The 21179-nt window shown below is 37.9% G+C and overlaps 10 non-coding genes across 10 annotated transcripts; all 10 read left to right on the top strand.

Annotated features, from left to right (window-relative positions):
* Positions 1 to 174: 174 nt before the first annotated feature.
* TRNAR-UCU (transfer RNA arginine (anticodon UCU)) lies at positions 175 to 259 on the top strand. Its single transcript is given in 2 exon segments — positions 175 to 211; positions 224 to 259. It is a non-coding gene; the product is annotated as a tRNA-Arg (tRNA).
* Positions 260 to 2435: 2176 nt separating this feature from the next.
* On the top strand, positions 2436 to 2520 carry TRNAR-UCU (transfer RNA arginine (anticodon UCU)). The gene is given in 2 exon segments: positions 2436 to 2472; positions 2485 to 2520. It is a non-coding gene; the product is annotated as a tRNA-Arg (tRNA).
* Positions 2521 to 5075: 2555 nt separating this feature from the next.
* Positions 5076 to 5160, top strand: TRNAR-UCU (transfer RNA arginine (anticodon UCU)). Its single transcript is given in 2 exon segments — positions 5076 to 5112; positions 5125 to 5160. It is a non-coding gene; the product is annotated as a tRNA-Arg (tRNA).
* A 2558-nt stretch (positions 5161 to 7718) lies between these two features.
* On the top strand, positions 7719 to 7803 carry TRNAR-UCU (transfer RNA arginine (anticodon UCU)). Its single transcript is given in 2 exon segments — positions 7719 to 7755; positions 7768 to 7803. It is a non-coding gene; the product is annotated as a tRNA-Arg (tRNA).
* A 280-nt stretch (positions 7804 to 8083) lies between these two features.
* Positions 8084 to 8168, top strand: TRNAR-UCU (transfer RNA arginine (anticodon UCU)). Its single transcript is given in 2 exon segments — positions 8084 to 8120; positions 8133 to 8168. It is a non-coding gene; the product is annotated as a tRNA-Arg (tRNA).
* A 2197-nt stretch (positions 8169 to 10365) lies between these two features.
* Positions 10366 to 10450, top strand: TRNAR-UCU (transfer RNA arginine (anticodon UCU)). The gene is given in 2 exon segments: positions 10366 to 10402; positions 10415 to 10450. It is a non-coding gene; the product is annotated as a tRNA-Arg (tRNA).
* A 2596-nt stretch (positions 10451 to 13046) lies between these two features.
* Positions 13047 to 13131, top strand: TRNAR-UCU (transfer RNA arginine (anticodon UCU)). The gene is given in 2 exon segments: positions 13047 to 13083; positions 13096 to 13131. It is a non-coding gene; the product is annotated as a tRNA-Arg (tRNA).
* A 2191-nt stretch (positions 13132 to 15322) lies between these two features.
* Positions 15323 to 15407, top strand: TRNAR-UCU (transfer RNA arginine (anticodon UCU)). The gene is given in 2 exon segments: positions 15323 to 15359; positions 15372 to 15407. It is a non-coding gene; the product is annotated as a tRNA-Arg (tRNA).
* Positions 15408 to 17584: 2177 nt separating this feature from the next.
* TRNAR-UCU (transfer RNA arginine (anticodon UCU)) lies at positions 17585 to 17669 on the top strand. Its single transcript is given in 2 exon segments — positions 17585 to 17621; positions 17634 to 17669. It is a non-coding gene; the product is annotated as a tRNA-Arg (tRNA).
* A 2178-nt stretch (positions 17670 to 19847) lies between these two features.
* TRNAR-UCU (transfer RNA arginine (anticodon UCU)) lies at positions 19848 to 19932 on the top strand. The gene is given in 2 exon segments: positions 19848 to 19884; positions 19897 to 19932. It is a non-coding gene; the product is annotated as a tRNA-Arg (tRNA).
* Positions 19933 to 21179: the final 1247 nt, after the last annotated feature.

Below are 21179 nucleotides of genomic sequence, written 5' to 3'. Positions count from 1 at the left end.
CGAGACCGTCGACTGAGATTAAAATATTCTGCACGCATTTTGATGGAATGAACCAATATAAAAAAAATGGCTACCAATGGTATAAAAAGCCAACTGGTTGTAGCGATACAAGGTGTTTGGTGTTGTGATGTAACAAATAAAAATATCTTGCATATGAAGCAGGCGATATGCAGTGTCTCCGTGGCGCAACGGATAGCGCGTCGGACTTCTAGTTGAAACAGTTATTCGGAGGCTGTGGGTTCGAATCCCACCGGAGATGGCTCTTCTTTAAAGTCACGATGGACATGTTTTGTTCAAATTGTCGTCAATGGTCTTAACATATTGGACAGTTGTAGCTCTCCTCGGTGCTAATAATTAGAAAGACCGAGACCGTCGACTGAGATTAAAATATTCTACACGCAAATACAAAAATGGCTACTAATGGTATAAAAAGCCAACTGATTGGAGCGATACTAGGTGTTTGATACGTGTTCTACACGAGCCTTTGTAAGATCAACCGAAATATAAAAATAATTACCTAATTCCATCAACATACATGTCCTTGCTTATCCCCAACGTCTACATGGAATGACGTTGAATGCTCTTTAACATGTTGTTGAAGCACCGTCACTCGGTAAATGTTGGTGAGTTGAAACATAATCAACCAGAACAATCACAGAGTTAGTGAGTTTTCACGATCTGCGGATTATTAATTAGCATTCCAATTATTAACACATTTGCCAAAAGTTAACACATTTGCCATGATATTAGAAAGCCGGCATTTTTGAAAGAAAAGCAGTTCTCTATTGGCTTGTTTTGTTCAATTTAACGTCAGTCGTCTGTCCGAATAAAACAGCAGTATCTTACCTAAGTGTCAATAATTAAAGAACACCAAAGAGAGAAGAGCGTCGGATGAGATTTATAATTCCATACACATTTTGAAATGGTATACTCATTAATAAACACAACAAAATCGCCGCAGCCAGTAGACGTTTTTTTTGTTTTGTCGAAGCGCCATCACTCGGTGAATACCGGCAAGTTCAATCATTAACAGCTTTACACATCCGAGTTCCTGTGTCTTTTCACGTTATATGGAGTGTTAATTGGCATAACAACACTGCGAGTTAACACATTTGTAGCGCAAGTAAACAGACGGCATTTTACAGAAGGGGGCGGCAATCCATTGACAAAGTTTTCTTGAATATCCTTACAAATGCGAAAATTGGTATAGGAATTCGAAACTATAAATCAACCAAAACATACCACATGTGTATCATTGCTACACGCTTTCTCGTCCCATGCGTATCGTATAAAGAATACTATGGCATTACATATTGACAACACCCATTTTACAGCCAATGTTATGTTGAACATATTACCGGTGTTAGATATTGCTGGTCGGTTTGATTGGAAGAATGTCTGCGGTTACGTAGATGGTAAATCGCACAGCAAAGGTAAGTAAATGTGCTTTACTTTAAATAATTATGTCTCACCGAATTAACTTCAAAATGGATTATAGTGGTTTAGGTCACGTAATGTTGTATCACGATTGCTACAGACACAAATATGTGTTTTTTTTATTTTTACAGGTAGTTATGTTGGCAGGAAATCAAGTCGCTATATCTACAGCGAGACACAGTCGGTTTTATTAGAAGTAATATTTACAACTACTACGGAGTATCTAAATCGCGACATGCGCAAGCGTATCGCCATAATTACCAACTTATCGGAAAAGTCAATTATGGTAAGTGAGAGCATTATGTATGCACCAAAGTATGTTATAATGTAAGCGAACAGTTTCTTGTTGTTCATTATACAATAATCTATTTTATTCACTTTTCAGAAGTGGTTTCAGAATCGTCGGGGTCAAAAACGGAGGCAAGAACGGAAAAGAGATGCCGTGTTATATGCTAAGCACCACCAAGCACCAATACAAAAGTTGAAAGAATCGACGACGCGTTTTCCGTCCGTGCGAAGTCGAGGAAAATCAGTGGACACTCGACTAGATGTCCTACCAGCAACGCCTTCCCTCAGTGAATATATTGGTGTTCCACAATCCAGTAGTACACCAAGGCATTGTAGTGATACGAAGATACAAAATTGCAGTACACATTCCAGTGGTATCCTGACAGACGTCTATCAAAGTGAAATAGAAATATGTAGTACACCTTGTAAAGACGTGTCATCAGATTTGTCATTTAATGGAATTACTGATTTAGATCGTACTCTGTGTCCATTAGTCATTTGCGAAGCTTCATATTCTGTTTGAGAAAAGCATTTATTCGTGGTTAGTCATTTTAATTTCGTGTACATAATACGTTATAATAAAATATAAATAAAAAATACATATTGTGTATTCAATTATGAGTCAAGATCGAAAGGAACAGTGTGATCTGGTCAAACGTTGTGATGTAAAAAATAAAAATACCTTGCATACGAAGCAGGCGATATGCAGTGTCTCCGTGGCGCAACGGATAGCGCGTCGGACTTCTAGTTGAAACAGTTATTCGGAGGCTGTGGGTTCGAATCCCACCGGAGATGGCTCTTCTTTTAAGTCACGATGGACATGTTTTGTTCAAATTGTCGTCAATAGTCTTAACATATTGGACAGTTGTAGCTCTCCTCGGTACTAATAATTAGGAAAGACCGAGACCGTCGACTGAGATTAAAATATTCTGCACGCATTTTGATGGAATGAACCAATATAAAAAAATGGCTACCAATGGTATAAAAAGCCAACTGGTTGTAGCGATACAAGGTGTTTGGTGATGTGATGTAACAAATAAAAATATCTTGCATATGAAGCAGGCGGTATGCTGTGTCTCCATGGCGCAACAGATAGCTCGTCGGACTTTTAGTTGAAAAAGTTATTCGGAGGCTGTGGGTTCGAATCCCACCGGAGATGGTTCTGATTTTAAGTCACGATGGATTTGTTTTGTTAAAATCGTCGTCAATGGTCTTAACATATTGGACAGTTATAGCTCTCCTCGGTGCTAATAATTAGAAAGACCGAGACCGTCGACTGAGATTAAAATATTCTACACGGATTTTGATGTAAGGAACCAAATACAAAAATGGCTACTAATGGTATAAAAAGCCAACTGATTGTAGCGATACTAGGTGTTTGATATGTGTTCTACACGAGCCTTTGTAAGATCAACCGAAATATAAAAATTATTACCTAATTCCATCAACATACATGTCCTTGCTTATCCCCAACGTCTACATGGAATGACGTTGAATGCTCTTTAACATGTTGTTGAAGCACCGTCACTCGGTAAATGTTGGTGAGTTGAAACATAATCAACCGGAACAATCACAGAGTTAGTGAGTTTTCACGATCCGCGGATTATTAATTAGCATTCCAATTGTTAACACATTTGCCAAAAGTTAACACATTTGCCATGATATTAGAAAGCCGGCATTTTTGAAAGAAAAGCAGTTCTCTATTGGAGTCTTGTTCAATTTAACGTCAGTGTTCTGTCCGAATTAAACAGCAGTATCTTACTTAAGTGTCAATAATTAAAGAACACCAAATAGAGAAGAGCGTCGGATGAGATTTATAATTCCATACACATTTTGAAATGGTATACTCATTAATAAACACAACAAAATCGCCGCAGCCAATATACGTTTTTTTGTTTTGTCAAAGCGCCATCACTCGGTGAATGCCGGCAAGTTCAATCATTAACAGCTTTACACATCCGAGTGCCAGTGTCTTTTCACGTTATATGGAGTGTTAATTGGCATAACAACACTGCGAGTTAACACATTTGTAGCACAAGTAAACAGCCGGCATTTTACAGAAGGGGGCGGCAATCCATTGACAAAGTTTTCTTGAATATCCTTACAAATGCGAAAATTGGTATAGGAATTCGAAACTATAAATCAACCAAAACATACCACATGTGTATCATTGCTACACGCTTTCTCGTCCCATGCGTATCGTATAAAGAATACTATGGCATTACATATTGACAACACCCATTTTACAGCCAATGTTATGTTGAACTTATTACGGGTGTTAGATATTGCTGGTCGGTTTGATTGGAAGAATGTCTGCGGTTACGTAGATGGTAAATCGCACAGCAAAGGTAAGTAAATGTGCTCTACTTTGAATAATTATGTCTCACCGAATTAACTTCAAAATGGATTATAGTGGTTTAGGTCACGTAATGTTGTATCACGATTGCTACAGACACAAATATGTTTTTTTTTTATTTTTACAGGTAGTTATGTTGGCAGGAAATCAAGTCGCTATATCTACAGCGAAACACAGTCGGTTTTATTAGAAGTAATATTTACAACTACTACGGAGTATCTAAATCGCGACATGCGCAAGCGTATCGCCATAATTACCAAATTATCGGAAAAGTCAATTATGGTAAGTGAGAGCATTATGTATGCACCAAAGTATGTTATAATGTAAGCGAACAGTTTCTTGTTGTTCATTATACAATAATCTATTTTATTCACTTTTCAGAAGTGGTTTCAGAATCGTCGGAGTCAAAAACGGAGGCAAGAACGGAAAAGAGATGCCGTGTTATATGCTAAGCACCATCAAGCACCAATACAAAAGTTGAAAGAATCGACGACGCGTTTTCCGTCCGTGCGAAGTCGAGGAAAATCAGTGGACACTCGACTTGATGTCCTACCAGCAACGCCTTCCCTCCGGGAATATATTGGTGTTCCACAATCCAGTAGTACACCAAGGCATTGTAGTGATACGAAGATACAAAATTGCAGTACACATTCCAGTGGTATCCTGACAGACGTCTGTCAAAGTGAAATAGAAATATGTAGTACACCTTGTAAAGACGTGTCATCAGATTTGTCATTTAATGGAATTACTGATTTAGATCGTACTCTGTGTCCATTAGTCATTTGCGAAGCTTCATATTCTGTTTGAGAAAAGCATTTATTCGTGGTTAGTCATTTTAATTTCGTGTACATAATACGTTATAATAAAATATAAATAAAAAATACATATTGTGTATTCAATTATGAGTCAAGATCGAAAGGAGCAGTGTGATCTGGTCAAACGTTGTGATGTAAAAAATAAAAATACCTTGCACACGAAGCAGGCGATATGTAGTGTCTCCGTGGCGCAACGGATAGCGCGTCGGACTTCTAGTTGAAACAGTTATTCGGAGGCTGTGGGTTCGAATCCCACCGGAGATGGCTCTTCTTTTAAGTCACGATGGACATGTTTTGTTCAAATTGTCGTCAATAGTCTTAACATATTGGACAGTTGTAGCTCTCCTCGGTACTAATAATTAGGAAAGACCGAGACCGTCGACTGAGATTAAAATATTCTGCATGCATTTTGATGGAATGAACCAATATAAAAAATGGCTACCAATGGTATAAAAAGCCAACTGGTTGTAGCGATACAAGGTGTTTGGTGTTGTGATGTAACAAATAAAAATATCTTGCATATGAAGCAGGCGGTATGCTGTGTCTCCGTGGCGCAACGGATAGCGCGTCGGACTTCTAGTTGAAAAAGTTATTCGGAGGCTGTGTGTTCGAATCCCACCGGAGATGGCTCTTCTTTTAAGTCACGATGGACATGTTTTGTTCAAATTGTCGTCAATGGTCTTAACATATTGGACAGTTGTAGCTCTCCTCGGTGCTAATAATTAGAAAGACCGAGACCGTCGACTGAGATTAAAATATTCTACACGGATTTTGATGTAATGAACCAAATACAAAAATGGCTACTAATGGTATAAAAAGCCAACTGATTGTAGCGATACTAGGTGTTTGATACGTGTTCTACACGAGCCTTTGTAAGATCAACCGAAATATAAAAATAATTACCTAATTCCATCAACATACATGTCCTTGCTTATCCCCAACGTCTACATGGAATAACGTTGAATGCTCTTTAACATGTTGTTGAAGCACCGTCACTCGGTAAATGTTGGTGAGTTGAAACATAATCAACCGGAACAATCACAGAGTTAGTGAGTTTTCACGATCCGCGGATTATTAATTAGCATTCCAATTATTAACACATTTGCCAAAAGTTAACACATTTGCCATGATATTAGAAAGCCGGCATTTTTGAAAGAAAAGCAGTTCTCTATTGGATTGTTTTGTTCAATTTAACGTCAGTGTTCTGTCCGAATTAAACAGCAGTATCTTACCTATGTATCAATAATTAAAGAACACCAACGAGAGAAGAGCGTCGGATGAGATTTATAATTCCATACACATTTTGAAATGGTATACTCATTAATAAACACAACAAAATCGCCGCAGCCAGTAGACGTTTTTTTTTTTGTTTTGTCGAAGCGCCATCACTCGGTGAATACCGGCAAGTTCAATCATCAACAGCATTACACATCCGAGTTCCTGTGTCTTTTCACGTTATATGGAGTGTTAATTGGCATAACAACACTGCGAGTTAACACATTTATAGCGCAAGTAAACAGACGGCATTTTACAGAAGGGGGCGGCAATCCATTGACAAAGTTTTCTTGAATATCCTTACAAATGCGAAAATTGGTATAAGAATTCGAAACTATAAACCAACCAAAACATACCACATGTGTATCATTGCTACACGCTTTCTCGTCCCATGTGTATCGTATAAAGAATACTATGGCATTACATATTGACAACACCCATTTCACAGCCAATGTTATGTTGAACTTATTACCGGTGTTAGATATTGCTGGTCGGTTTGATTGGAAGAATGTCTGCGGTTACGTAGATGGTAAATCGCACAGCAAAGGTAAGTAAATGTGCTCTACTTTAAATAATTATGTCTCACCGAATTAACTTCAAAATGGATTATAGTGGTTTAGGTCACGTAATGTTGTATCACGATTGCTACAGACACAAATATGTTTTTTTTATTTTTACAGGTAGTTATGTTGGCAGGAAATCAAGTCGCTATATCTACAGCGAGACACAGTCGGTTTTATTAGAAGTAATATTTACAACTACTACGGAGTATCTAAATCGCGACATGCGCAAGCGTATCGCCATAATTACCAACTTATCGGAAAAGTCAATTATGGTAAGTGAGAGCATTATGTATGCACCAAAGTATGTTATAATGTAAGCGAACAGTTTCTTGTTGTTCATTATACAACAATCTATTTTATTCACTTTTCAGAAGTGGTTTCAGAATCGTCGGAGTCAAAAACGGAGGCAAGAACGGAAAAGAGATGCCGTGTTATATGCTAAGCACCATCAAGCACCAATACAAAAGTTGAAAGAATCGACGACGCGTTTTCCGTCCGTGCGAAGTCGAGGAAAATCAGTGGACACTCGACTTGATGTCCTACCAGCAACGCCTTCCCTCCGGGAATATATTGGTGTTCCACAATCCAGTAGTACACCAAGGCATTGTAGTGATACGAAGATACAAAATTGCAGTACACATTCCAGTGGTATCCTGACAGACGTCTGTCAAAGTGAAATAGAAATATGTAGTACACCTTGTAAAGACGTGTCATCAGATTTGTCATTTAATGGAATTACTGATTTAGATCGTACTCTGTGTCCATTAGTCATTTGCGAAGCTTCATATTCTGTTTGAGAAAAGCATTTATTCGTGGTTAGTCATTTTAATTTCGTGTACATAATACGTTATAATAAAATATAAATAAAAAATACATATCGTGTATTCAAATATGAGTCAAGATGGAAAGGAACAGTGTGATCTGGTCAAACGTTGTGATGTAAAAAATAAAAATACCTTGCATACGAAGCAGGCGATATGCAGTGTCTCCGTGGCGCAACGGATAGCGCGTCGGACTTCTAGTTGAAACAGTTATTCGGAGGCTGTGGGTTCGAATCCCACCGGAGATGGCTCTTCTTTTAAGTCACGATGGACATGTTTTGTTCAAATTGTCGTCAATAGTCTTACCATATTGGAAAGTTGTAGCTCTCCTCGGTACTAATAATTAGGAAAGACCGAGACCGTCGACTGAGATTAAAATATTCTGCACGCATTTTGATGGAATGAACCAATATAAAAAAAATGGCTACCAATGGTATAAAAAGCCAACTGGTTGTAGCGATACAAGGTGTTTGGTGTTGTGATGTAACAAATAAAAATATCTTGCATATGAAGCAGGCGGTATGCTGTGTCTTCGTGGCGCAACGGATAGCGCGTCGGACTTCTAGTTGAAAAAGTTATTCGGAGGCTGTGGGTTCGAATCCCACCGGAGATGGTTCTTCTTTTAAGTCACGATGGATTTGTTTTGTTAAAATCGTCGTCAATGGTCTTAACATGTTGGACAGTTGTAGCTCTCCTCGGTGCTAATAATTAGAAAGACCGAGACCGTCGACTGAGATTAAAATATTCTACACGGATTTTGATGTAATGAACCAAATACAAAAATGGCTACTAATGGTATAAAAAGCCAACTGATTGTAGCGATACTAGGTGTTTGATATATGTTCTACACGAGCCTTAGTAAGATCAACCGAAATATATAAATAATTACCTAATTCCATCAACATACATGTCCTTGCTTATCCCCAACGTCTACATGGAATGACGTTGAATGCTCTTTAACATGTTGTTGAAGCACCGTCACTCGGTAAATGTTGGTGAGTTGAAACATAATCAACCGGAACAATCACAGAGTTAGTGAGTTTTCACGATCCGCGGATTATTAATTAGCATTCCAATTGTTAACACATTTGCCAAAAGTTAACACATTTGCCATGATATTAGAAAGCCGGCATTTTTGAAAGAAAAGCAGTTCTCTATTGGATTGTTTTGTTCAATTTAACGTCAGTGTTCTGTCCGAATTAAACAGCAGTATCTTACCTATGTATCAATAATTAAAGAACACCAACGAGAGAAGAGCGTCGGATGAGATTTATAATTCCATACACATTTTGAAATGGTATACTCATTAATAAACACAACAAAATCGCCGCAGCCAGTAGACGTTTTTTTTTTTGTTTTGTCGAAGCGCCATCACTCGGTGAATACCGGCAAGTTCAATCATCAACAGCATTACACATCCGAGTTCCTGTGTCTTTTCACGTTATATGGAGTGTTAATTGGCATAACAACACTGCGAGTTAACACATTTATAGCGCAAGTAAACAGACGGCATTTTACAGAAGGGGGCGGCAATCCATTGACAAAGTTTTCTTGAATATCCTTACAAATGCGAAAATTGGTATAAGAATTCGAAACTATAAACCAACCAAAACATACCACATGTGTATCATTGCTACACGCTTTCTCGTCCCATGTGTATCGTATAAAGAATACTATGGCATTACATATTGACAACACCCATTTCACAGCCAATGTTATGTTGAACTTATTACCGGTGTTAGATATTGCTGGTCGGTTTGATTGGAAGAATGTCTGCGGTTACGTAGATGGTAAATCGCACAGCAAAGGTAAGTAAATGTGCTCTACTTTAAATAATTATGTCTCACCGAATTAACTTCAAAATGGATTATAGTGGTTTAGGTCACGTAATGTTGTATCACGATTGCTACAGACACAAATATGTTTTTTTTTTATTTTTACAGGTAGTTATGTTGGCAGGAAATCAAGTCGCTATATCTACAGCGAGACACAGTCGGTTTTATTAGAAGTAATATTTACAACTACTACGGAGTATCTAAATCGCGACATGCGCAAGCGTATCGCCATAATTACCAACTTATCGGAAAAGTCAATTATGGTAAGTGAGAGCATTATGTATGCACCAAAGTATGTTATAATGTAAGCGAACAGTTTCTTGTTGTTCATTATACAACAATCTATTTTATTCACTTTTCAGAAGTGGTTTCAGAATCGTCGGAGTCAAAAACGGAGGCAAGAACGGAAAAGAGATGCCGTGTTATATGCTAAGCACCATCAAGCACCAATACAAAAGTTGAAAGAATCGACGACGCGTTTTCCGTCCGTGCGAAGTCGAGGAAAATCAGTGGACACTCGACTTGATGTCCTACCAGCAACGCCTTCCCTCCGGGAATATATTGGTGTTCCACAATCCAGTAGTACACCAAGGCATTGTAGTGATACGAAGATACAAAATTGCAGTACACATTCCAGTGGTATCCTGACAGACGTCTGTCAAAGTGAAATAGAAATATGTAGTACACCTTGTAAAGACGTGTCATCAGATTTGTCATTTAATGGAATTACTGATTTAGATCGTACTCTGTGTCCATTAGTCATTTGCGAAGCTTCATATTCTGTTTGAGAAAAGCATTTATTCGTGGTTAGTCATTTTAATTTCGTGTACATAATACGTTATAATAAAATATAAATAAAAAATACATATCGTGTATTCAAATATGAGTCAAGATGGAAAGGAACAGTGTGATCTGGTCAAACGTTGTGATGTAAAAAATAAAAATACCTTGCATACGAAGCAGGCGATATACAGTGTCTCTGTGGCGCAATGGATAGCGCGTCGGACTTCTAGTTGAAACAGTTATCCGGAGGCTGTGGGTTCGAATCCCACCGGAGATGGCTCTTCTTTTAAGTCACGATGAACATGTTTTGTTCAAATTGTCGTCAATAGTCTTAACATATTGGACAGTTGTAGCTCTCCTCGGTACTAATAATTAGGAAAGACCGAGACCGTCGACTGAGATTAAAATATTCTGCACGCATTTTGATGGAATGAACCAATATAAAAAAATGGCTACCAATGGTATAAAAAGCCAACTGGTTGTAGCGATACAAGGTGTTTGGTGATGTGATGTAACAAATAAAAATATCTTGCATATGAAGCAGGCGGTATGCTGTGTCTCCATGGCGCAACGGATAGCTCGTCGGCCTTTTAGTTGAAAAAGTTATTCGGAGGCTGTGGGTTCGGACTTCTAGTTGAAACAGTTATTCGGAGGCTGTGGGTTCGAATCCCACCGGAGATGGCTCTTCTTTTAAGTCACGATGGACATGTTTTGTTCAAATTCTCGTCAATGGTCTTAACATATTGGACAGTTGTAGCTCTCCTCGGTGCTAATAATTAGAAAGACCGAGACCGTAGACTGAGATTGAAATATTCTACACGGATTTTGATGTAATGAACCAAATACAAAAATGGCTACTAATGTTATAAAAAGCCAACTGATTGTAGCGATACTAGGTGTTTGATACGTGTTCTACACGAGCCTTTGTTAGATCAACCGAAATATAAAAATAATTACCTAATTCCATCAACATACATGTCCTTGCTTATCCCCAACGTCTACATGGAATGACGTTGAATGCTCTTTAACATGTTGTTGAAGCACCGTCACTCGGTAAATGTTGGTGAGTTGAAACATAATCAACCAGAACAATCACAGAGTTAGTGAGTTTTCACGATCCGCGGATTATTAATTAGCATTCCAATTGTTAACACATTTGCCAAAAGTTAACACATTTGCCATGATATTAGAAAGCCGGCATTTTTGAAAGAAAAGCAGTTCTCTATTGGAGTCTTGTTCAATTTAACGTCAGTGTTCTGTCCGAATTAAACAGCAGTATCTTACTTAAGTGTCAATAATTAAAGAACACCAAAGAGAGAAGAGCGTCGGATGAGATTTATAATTCCATACACATTTTGAAATGGTATACTCATTAATAAACACAACAAAATCGCCGCAGCCAGTAGACGTTTTTTTTGTTTTGTCGAAGCGCCATCACTCGGTGAATGCCGGCAAGTTCAATCATTAACAGCTTTACACATCCGAGTTCCTGTGTCTTTTCACGTTATATGGAGTGTTAATTGGCACAACAACACTGCGAGTTAACACATTTGTAGCGCAAGTAAACAGACGGCATTTTACAGAAGGAGGCGGCAATCCATTGACAAAGTTTTCTTGAATATCCTTACAAATGCGAAAATTGGTATAGGAATTCGAAACTATAAATCAACCAAAACATACCACATGTGTATCATTGCTACACGCTTTCTCGTCCCATGCGTATCGTATAAAGAATACTATGGCATTACATATTGACAACACCCATTTTACAGCCAATGTTATGTTGAACATATTACCGGTGTTAGATATTGCTGGTCGGTTTGATTGGAAGAATGTCTGCGGTTACGTAGATGGTAAATCGCACATCAAAGGTAAGTAAATGTGCTTTACTTTAAATAATTATGTCTCACCGAATTAACTTCAAAATGGATTATAGTGGTTTAGGTCACGTAATGTTGTATCACGATTGCTACAGACACAAATATGTGTTTTTTTTATTTTTACAGGTAGTTATGTTGGCAGGAAATCAAGTCGCTATATCTACAGCGAAACACAGTCGGTTTTATTAGAAGTAATATTTACAACTACTACGGAGTATCTAAATCGCGACATGCGCAAGCGTATCGCCATAATTACCAAATTATCGGAAAAGTCAATTATGGTAAGTGAGAGCATTATGTATGCACCAAAGTATGTTATAATGTAAGCGAACAGTTTCTTGTTGTTCATTATACAATAATCTATTTTATTCACTTTTCAGAAGTGGTTTCAGAATCGTCGGGGTCAAAAACGGAGGCAAGAACGGAAAAGAGATGCCGTGTTATATGCTAAGCACCATCAAGCACCAATACAAATGTTGAAAGAATCGACGACGCGTTTTCCGTCCGTGCGAAGTCGAGGAAAATCAGTGGACACTTGACTTGATGTCCTACCAGCAACGCCTTCCCTCAGTGAATATATTGGTGTTCCACAATCCAGTAGTACACCAAGGCATTGTAGTGATACGAAGATACAAAATTGCAGTACACATTCCAGTGGTATCCTGACAGACGTCTATCAAAGTGAAATAGAAATATGTAGTACACCTTGTAAAGACGTGTCATCAGATTTGTCATTTAATGGAATTACTGATTTAGATCGTACTCTGTGTCCATTAGTCATTTGCGAAGCTTCATATTCTGTTTGAGAAAAGCATTTATTCGTGGTTAGTCATTTTAATTTCGTGTACATAATACGTTATAATAAAATATAAATAAAAAATACATATCGTGTATTCAATTATGAGTCAAGATGGAAAGGAACAGTGTGATCTGGTCAAACGTTGTGATGTAAAAAATAAAAATACCTTGCATACGAAGCAGGCGATATGCAGTGTCTCCGTGGCGCAACGGATAGCGCGTCGGACTTCTAGTTGAAACAGTTATTCGGAGGCTGTGGGTTCGAATCCCACCGGAGATGGCTCTTCTTTAAAGTCACGATGGACATGTTTTGTTCAAATTGTCGTTAATGGTCTTAACATATTGGACAGTTGTAGCTCTCCTCGGTGCTAATAATTAGAAAGACCGAGACCGTCGACTGAGATTAAAATATTCTACGGATTTTGATGTAATGAACCAAATACATAAATGGCTACTAATGGTATAAAAAGCCAACTGATTGTAGCGATACTAGGTGTTTGATACGTGTTCTACACGAGCCTTTGTAAGATCAACCGAAATATAAAAATAATTACCTAATTCCATCAACATACATGTCCTTGCTTATCCCCAACGTCTACATGGAATGACGTTGAATGCTCTTTAACATGTTGTTGAAGCACCGTCACTCGGTAAATGTTGGTGAGTTGAAACATAATCAACCAGAACAATCACAGAATTAGTGAGTTTTCACGATCTGCGGATTATTAATTAGCATTCCAATTATTAACACATTTGCCAAAAGTTAACACATTTGCCATGATATTAGAAAGCCGGCATTTTTGAAAGAAAAGCAGTTCTCTATTGGCTTGTTTTGTTCAATTTAACGTCAGTCTTCTGTCCGAATTAAACAGCAGTATCTTACCTAAGTGTCAATAATTAAAGAACACCAAAGAGAGAAGAGCGTCGGATGAGATTTATAATTCCATACACATTTTGAAATGGTATACTCATTAATAAACACAACAAAATCGCCGCAGCCAGTAGACGTTTTTTTTGTTTTGTCGAAGCGCCATCACTCGGTGAATGCCGGCAAGTTCAATCATTAACAGCTTTACACATCCGAGTTCCTGTGTCTTTTCACGTTATATGGAGTGTTAATTGGCATAACAACACTGCGAGTTAACACATTTGTAGCGCAAGTAAACAGACGGCATTGTACAGAAGGGGGCGGCAATCCATTGACAAAGTTTTCTTGAATATCCTTACAAATGCGAAAATTGGTATAGGAATTCGAAACTATAAATCAACCAAAACATACCACATGTGTATCATTGCTACACGCTTTCTCGTCCCATGCGTATCGTATAAAGAATACTATGGCATTACATATTGACAACACCCATTTTACAGCCAATGTTATGTTGAACATATTACCGGTGTTAGATATTGCTGGTCGGTTTGATTGGAAGAATGTCTGCGGTTACGTAGATGGTAAATCGCACAGCAAAGGTAAGTAAATGTGCTCTACTTTAAATAATTATGTCTCACCGAATTAACTTCAAAATGGATTATAGTGGTTTAGGTCACGTAATGTTGTATCACGATTGCTACAGACACAAATATGTGTTTTTTTATTTTTACAGGTAGTTATGTTGGCAGGAAATCAAGTCGCTATATCTACAGCGAGACACAGTCGGTTTTATTAGAAGTAATATTTACAACTACTACGGAGTATCTAAATCGCGACATGCGCAAGCGTATCGCCATAATTACCAACTTATCGGAAAAGTCAATTATGGTAAGTGAGAGCATTATGTATGCACCAAAGTATGTTATAATGTAAGCGAACAGTTTCTTGTTGTTCATTATACAATAATCTATCTTATTCACTTTTCAGAAGTGGTTTCAGAATCGTCGGGGTCAAAAACGGAGGCAAGAACGGAAAAGAGATGCCGTGTTATATGCTAAGCACCACCAAGCACCAATACAAAAGTTGAAAGAATCGACGACGCGTTTTCCGTCCGTGCGAAGTCGAGGAAAATCAGTGGACACACGACTTGATGTCCTACCAGCAACGCCTTCCCTCAGTGAATATATTGGTGTTCCACAATCCAGTAGTACACCAAGGCATTGTAGTGATACGAAGATACAAAATTGCAGTACACATTCCAGTGGTATCCTGACAGACGTCTATCAAAGTGAAATAGAAATATGTAGTACACCTTGTAAAGACGTGTCATCAGATTTGTCATTTAATGGAATTACTGATTTAGATCGTACTCTGTGTCCATTAGTCATTTGCGAAGCTTCATATTCTGTTTGAGAAAAGCATTTATTCGTGGTTAGTCATTTTAATTTCGTGTACATAATACGTTATAATAAAATATAAATAAAAAATACATATTGTGTATTCAATTATGAGTCAAGATCGAAAGGAACAGTGTGATCTGGTCAAACGTTGTGATGTAAAAAATAAAAATACCTTGCATACGAAGCAGGCGATATGCAGTGTCTCCGTGGCGCAACGGATAGCTCGTCGGACTTCTAGTTGAAACAGTTATTCGGAGGTTGTGGGTTCGAATCCCACCGGAGATGGCTCTTCTTTTAAGTCACGATGGACATGTTTTGTTCAAATTGTCGTCAATAGTCTTAACATATTGGACAGTTGTAGCTCTCCTCGGTACTAATAATTAGGAAAGACCGAGACCGTCGACTGAGATTAAAATATTCTACACGCAAATACAAAAATGGCTACTAATGGTATAAAAAGCCAACTGATTGTAGCGATACTAGGTGTTTGATACGTGTTCTACACGAGCCTTTGTAAGATCAACCGAAATATAAAACTAATTACCTAATTCCATCAACATACATGTCCTTGCTTATCCCCAACGTCTACATGGAATGACGTTGAATGCTCTTTAACATGTTGTTGAAGCACCGTCACTCGGTAAATGTTGGTGAGTTGAAACATAATCAACCAGAACAATCACAGAGTTAGTGAGTTTTCACGATCTGCGGATTATTAATTAGCATTCCAATTATTAACACATTTGCCAAAAGTTAACACATTTGCCATGATATTAGAAAGCCGGCATTTTAGAAAGAAAAGCAGTTCTCTATTGGCTTGTTTTGTTCAATTTAACGTCAGTCTTCTGTCCGAATTAAACAGCAGTATCTTACCTAAGTGTCAATAATTAAAGAACACCAAAGAGAGAAGAGCGTCGGATGAGATTTATAATTCCATACACATTTTGAAATGGTATACTCATTAATAAACACAACAAAATCGCCGCAGCCAGTAGACGTTTTTTTTGTTTTGTCGAAGCGCCATCACTCGGTGAATGCCGGCAAGTTCAATCATTAACAGCTTTACACATCCGAGTTCCTGTGTCTTTTCACGTTATATGGAGTGTTAATTGGCATAACAACACTGCGAGTTAACACATTTGTAGCGCAAGTAAACAGACGGCATTTTACAGAAGGGGGCGGCAATCCATTGACAAAGTTTTCTTGAATATCCTTACAAATGCGAAAATTGGTATAGGAATTCGAAACTATAAATCAACCAAAACATACCACATGTGTATCATTGCTACACGCTTTCTCGTCCCATGCGTATCGTATAAAGAATACTATGGCATTACATATTGACAACACCCATTTTACAGCCAATGTTATGTTGAACATATTACCGGTGTTAGATATTGCTGGTCGGTTTGATTGGAAGAATGTCTGCGGTTACGTAGATGGTAAATCGCACAGCAAAGGTAAGTAAATGTGCTTTACTTTAAATAATTATGTCTCACCGAATTAACTTCAAAATGGATTATAGTGGTTTAGGTCACGTAATGTTGTATCACGATTGCTACAGACACAAATATGTGTTTTTTTTATTTTTACAGGTAGTTATGTTGGCAGGAAATCAAGTCGCTATATCTACAGCGAGACACTGTCGGTTTTATTAGAAGTAATATTTACAACTACTACGGAGTATCTAAATCGCGACATGCGCAAGCGTATCGCCATAATTACCAACTTATCGGAAAAGTCAATTATGGTAAGTGAGAGCATTATGTATGCACCAAAGTATGTTATAATGTAAGCGAACAGTTTCTTGTTGTTCATTATACAATAATCTATTTTATTCACTTTTCAGAAGTGGTTTCAGAATCGTCGGGGTCAAAAACGGAGGCAAGAACGGAAAAGAGATGCCGTGTTATATGCTAAGCACCACCAAGCACCAATACAAAAGTTGAAAGAATCGACGACGCGTTTTCCGTCCGTGCGAAGTCGAGGAAAATCAGTGGACACTCGACTAGATGTCCTACCAGCAACGCCTTCCCTCAGTGAATATATTGGTGTTCCACAATCCAGTAGTACACCAAGGCATTGTAGTGATACGAAGATACAAAATTGCAGTACACATTCCAGTGGTATCCTGACAGACGTCTATCAAAGTGAAATAGAAATATGTAGTACACCTTGTAAAGACGTGTCATCAGATTTGTCATTTAATGGAATTACTGATTTAGATCGTACTCTGTGTCCATTAGTCATTTGCGAAGCTTCATATTCTGTTTGAGAAAAGCATTTATTCGTGGTTAGTCATTTTAATTTCGTGTACATAATACGTTATAATAAAATATAAATAAAAAATACATATTGTGTATTCAATTATGAGTCAAGATCGAAAGGAACAGTGTGATCTGGTCAAACGTTGTGATGTAAAAAATAAAAATACCTTGCATACGAAGCAGGCGATATGCAGTGTCTCCGTGGCGCAACGGATAGCGCGTCGGACTTCTAGTTGAAACAGTTATTCGGAGGCTGTGGGTTCGAATCCCACCGGAGATGGCTCTTCTTTTAAGTCACGATGGACATGTTTTGTTCAAATTGTCGTCAATAGTCTTAACATATTGGACAGTTGTAGCTCTCCTCGGTACTAATAATTAGGAAAGACCGAGACCGTCGACTGAGATTAAAATATTCTACACGCAAATACAAAAATGGCTACTAATGGTATAAAAAGCCAACTGATTGTAGCGATACTAGGTGTTTGATACGTGTTCTACACGAGCCTTTGTAAGATCAACCGAAATATAAAAATAATTACCTAATTCCATCAACATACATGTCCTTGCTTATCCCCAACGTCTACATGGAATGACGTTGAATGCTCTTTAACATGTTGTTGAAGCACCGTCACTCGGTAAATGTTGGTGAGTTGAAACATAATCAACCAGAACAATCACAGAGTTAGTGAGTTTTCACGATCTGCGGATTATTAATTAGCATTCCAATTATTAACACATTTGCCAAAAGTTAACACATTTGCCATGATATTAGAAAGCCGGCATTTTTGAAAGAAAAGCAGTTCTCTATTGGCTTGTTTTGTTCAATTTAACGTCAGTCTTCTGTCCGAATTAAACAGCAGTATCTTACCTAAGTGTCAATAATTAAAGAACACCAAAGAGAGAAGAGCGTCGGATGAGATTTATAATTCCATACACATTTTGAAATGGTATACTCATTAATAAACACAACAAAATCGCCGCAGCCAGTAGACGTTTTTTTTGTTTTGTCGAAGCGCCATCACTCGGTGAATGCCGGCAAGTTCAATCATTAACAGCTTTACACATCCGAGTTCCTGTGTCTTTTCACGTTATATGGAGTGTTAATTGGCATAACAACACTGCGAGTTAACACATTTGTAGCGCAAGTAAACAGACGGCATTTTACAGAAGGGGGCGGCAATCCATTGACAAAGTTTTCTTGAATATCCTTACAAATGCGAAAATTGGTATAGGAATTCGAAACTATAAATCAACCAAAACATACCACATGTGTATCATTGCTACACGCTTTCTCGTCCCATGCGTATCGTATAAAGAATACTATGGCATTACATATTGACAACACCCATTTTACAGCCAATGTTATGTTGAACATATTACCGGTGTTAGATATTGCTGGTCGGTTTGATTGGAAGAATGTCTGCGGTTACGTAGATGGTAAATCGCACAGCAAAGGTAAGTAAATGTGCTTTACTTTAAATAATTATGTCTCACCGAATTAACTTCAAAATGGATTATAGTGGTTTAGGTCACGTAATGTTGTATCACGATTGCTACAGACACAAATATGTGTTTTTTTTTATTTTTACAGGTAGTTATGTTGGCAGGAAATCAAGTCGCTATATCTACAGCGAGACACAGTCGGTTTTATTAGAAGTAATATTTACAACTACTACGGAGTATCTAAATCGCGACATGCGCAAGCGTATCGCCATAATTACCAACTTATCGGAAAAGTCAATTATGGTAAGTGAGAGCATTATGTATGCACCAAAGTATGTTATAATGTAAGCGAACAGTTTCTTGTTGTTCATTATACAATAATCTATTTTATTCACTTTTCAGAAGTGGTTTCAGAATCGTCGGGGTCAAAAACGGAGGCAAGAACGGAAAAGAGATGCCGTGTTATATGCTAAGCACCACCAAGCAACAATACAAAAGTTGAAAGAATCGACGACGCGTTTTCCGTCCGTGCGAAGTCGAGGAAAATCAGTGGACACTCGACTTGATGTCCTACCAGCAACGCCTTCCCTCAGTGAATATATTGGTGTTCCACAATCCAGTAGTACACCAAGGCATTGTAGTGATACGAAGATACAAAATTGCAGTACACATTCCAGTGGTATCCTGACAGACGTCTATCAAAGTGAAATAGAAATATGTAGTACACCTTGTAAAGACGTGTCATCAGATTTGTCATTTAATGGAATTACTGATTTAGATCGTACTCTGTGTCCATTAGTCATTTGCGAAGCTTCATATTCTGTTTGAGAAAAGCATTTATTCGTGGTTAGTCATTTTAATTTCGTGTACATAATACGTTATAATAAAATATAAATAAAAAATACATATTGTGTATTCAATTATGAGTCAAGATCGAAAGGAACAGTGTGATCTGGTCAAACGTTGTGATGTAAAAAATAAAAATACCTTGCATACGAAGCAGGCGATATGCAGTGTCTCCGTGGCGCAACGGATAGCGCGTCGGACTTCTAGTTGAAACAGTTATTCGGAGGCTGTGGGTTCGAATCCCACCGGAGATGGCTCTTCTTTTAAGTCACGATGGACATGTTTTGTTCAAATTGTCGTCAATAGTCTTAACATATTGGACAGTTGTAGGTCTCCTCGGTACTAATAATTAGGAAAGACCGAGACCGTCGACTGAGATTAAAATATTCTGCACGCAAATACAAAAATGGCTACTAATGGTATAAAAAGCCAACTGATTGTAGCGATACTAGGTGTTTGATATGTGTTCTACACGAGCCTTTGTAAGATCAACCGAAATATAAAAATTATTACCTAATTCCATCAACATACATGTCCTTGCTTATCCCCAACGTCTACATGGAATGACGTTGAATGCTCCTTAACATGTTGTTGAAGCACCGTCACTCGGTAAATGTTGGTGAGTTGAAACATAATCAACCGGAACAATCACAGAGTTAGTGAGTTTTCACGATCCGCGGATTATTAATTAGCATTCCAATTGTTAACACATTTACCAAAAGTTAACACATTTGCCATGATATTAGAAAGCCGGCATTTTTGAAAGAAAAGCAGTGCTCTATTGGAGTCTTGTTCAATTTAACGTCAGTGTTCTGTCCGAATTAAACAGCAGTATCTTACTTAAGTGTCAATAATTAAAGAACACCAAAGAGAGAAGAGCGTCGGATGAGATTTATAATTCCATACACATTTTGAAATGGTATACTCATTAATAAACACAACAAAATCGCCGCAGCCAGTATACGTTTTTTTGTTTTGTCGAAGCGCCATCACTCGGTGAATGCCGGCAAGTTCAATCATTAACAGCTTTACACATCCGAGTGCCAGTGTCTTTTAACGTTATATGGAGTGTTAATTGGCATAACAACACTGCGAGTTAACACATTTGTAGCGCAAGTAAACAGACGGCATTTTACAGAAGGGGGCGGCAATCCATTGACAAAGTTTTCTTGAATATCCTTACAAATGCGAAAATTGGTATAGGAATTCGAAACTATAAATCAACCAAAACATACCACATGTGTATCATTGCTACACGCTTTCTCGTCCCATGCGTATCGTATAAAGAATACTATGGCATTACATATTGACAACACCCATTTTACAGCCAATGTTATGTTGAACATATTACCGGTGTTAGATATTGCTGGTCGGTTTGATTGGAAGAATGTCCGCGGTTACGTAGATGGTAAATCGCACAGCAAAGGTAAGTAAATGTGCTTTACTTTAAATAATTATGTATCACCGAATTAACTTCAAAATGGATTATAGTGGTTTAGGT

This window comes from Saccoglossus kowalevskii, chromosome 13 (assembly GCF_978046115.1).
Source record: "Saccoglossus kowalevskii chromosome 13, keSacKowa6.1, whole genome shotgun sequence".
Lineage (NCBI taxonomy): Eukaryota > Metazoa > Hemichordata > Enteropneusta > Harrimaniidae > Saccoglossus > Saccoglossus kowalevskii.
This window is presented reverse-complemented; position numbering and strand designations above follow the sequence as displayed.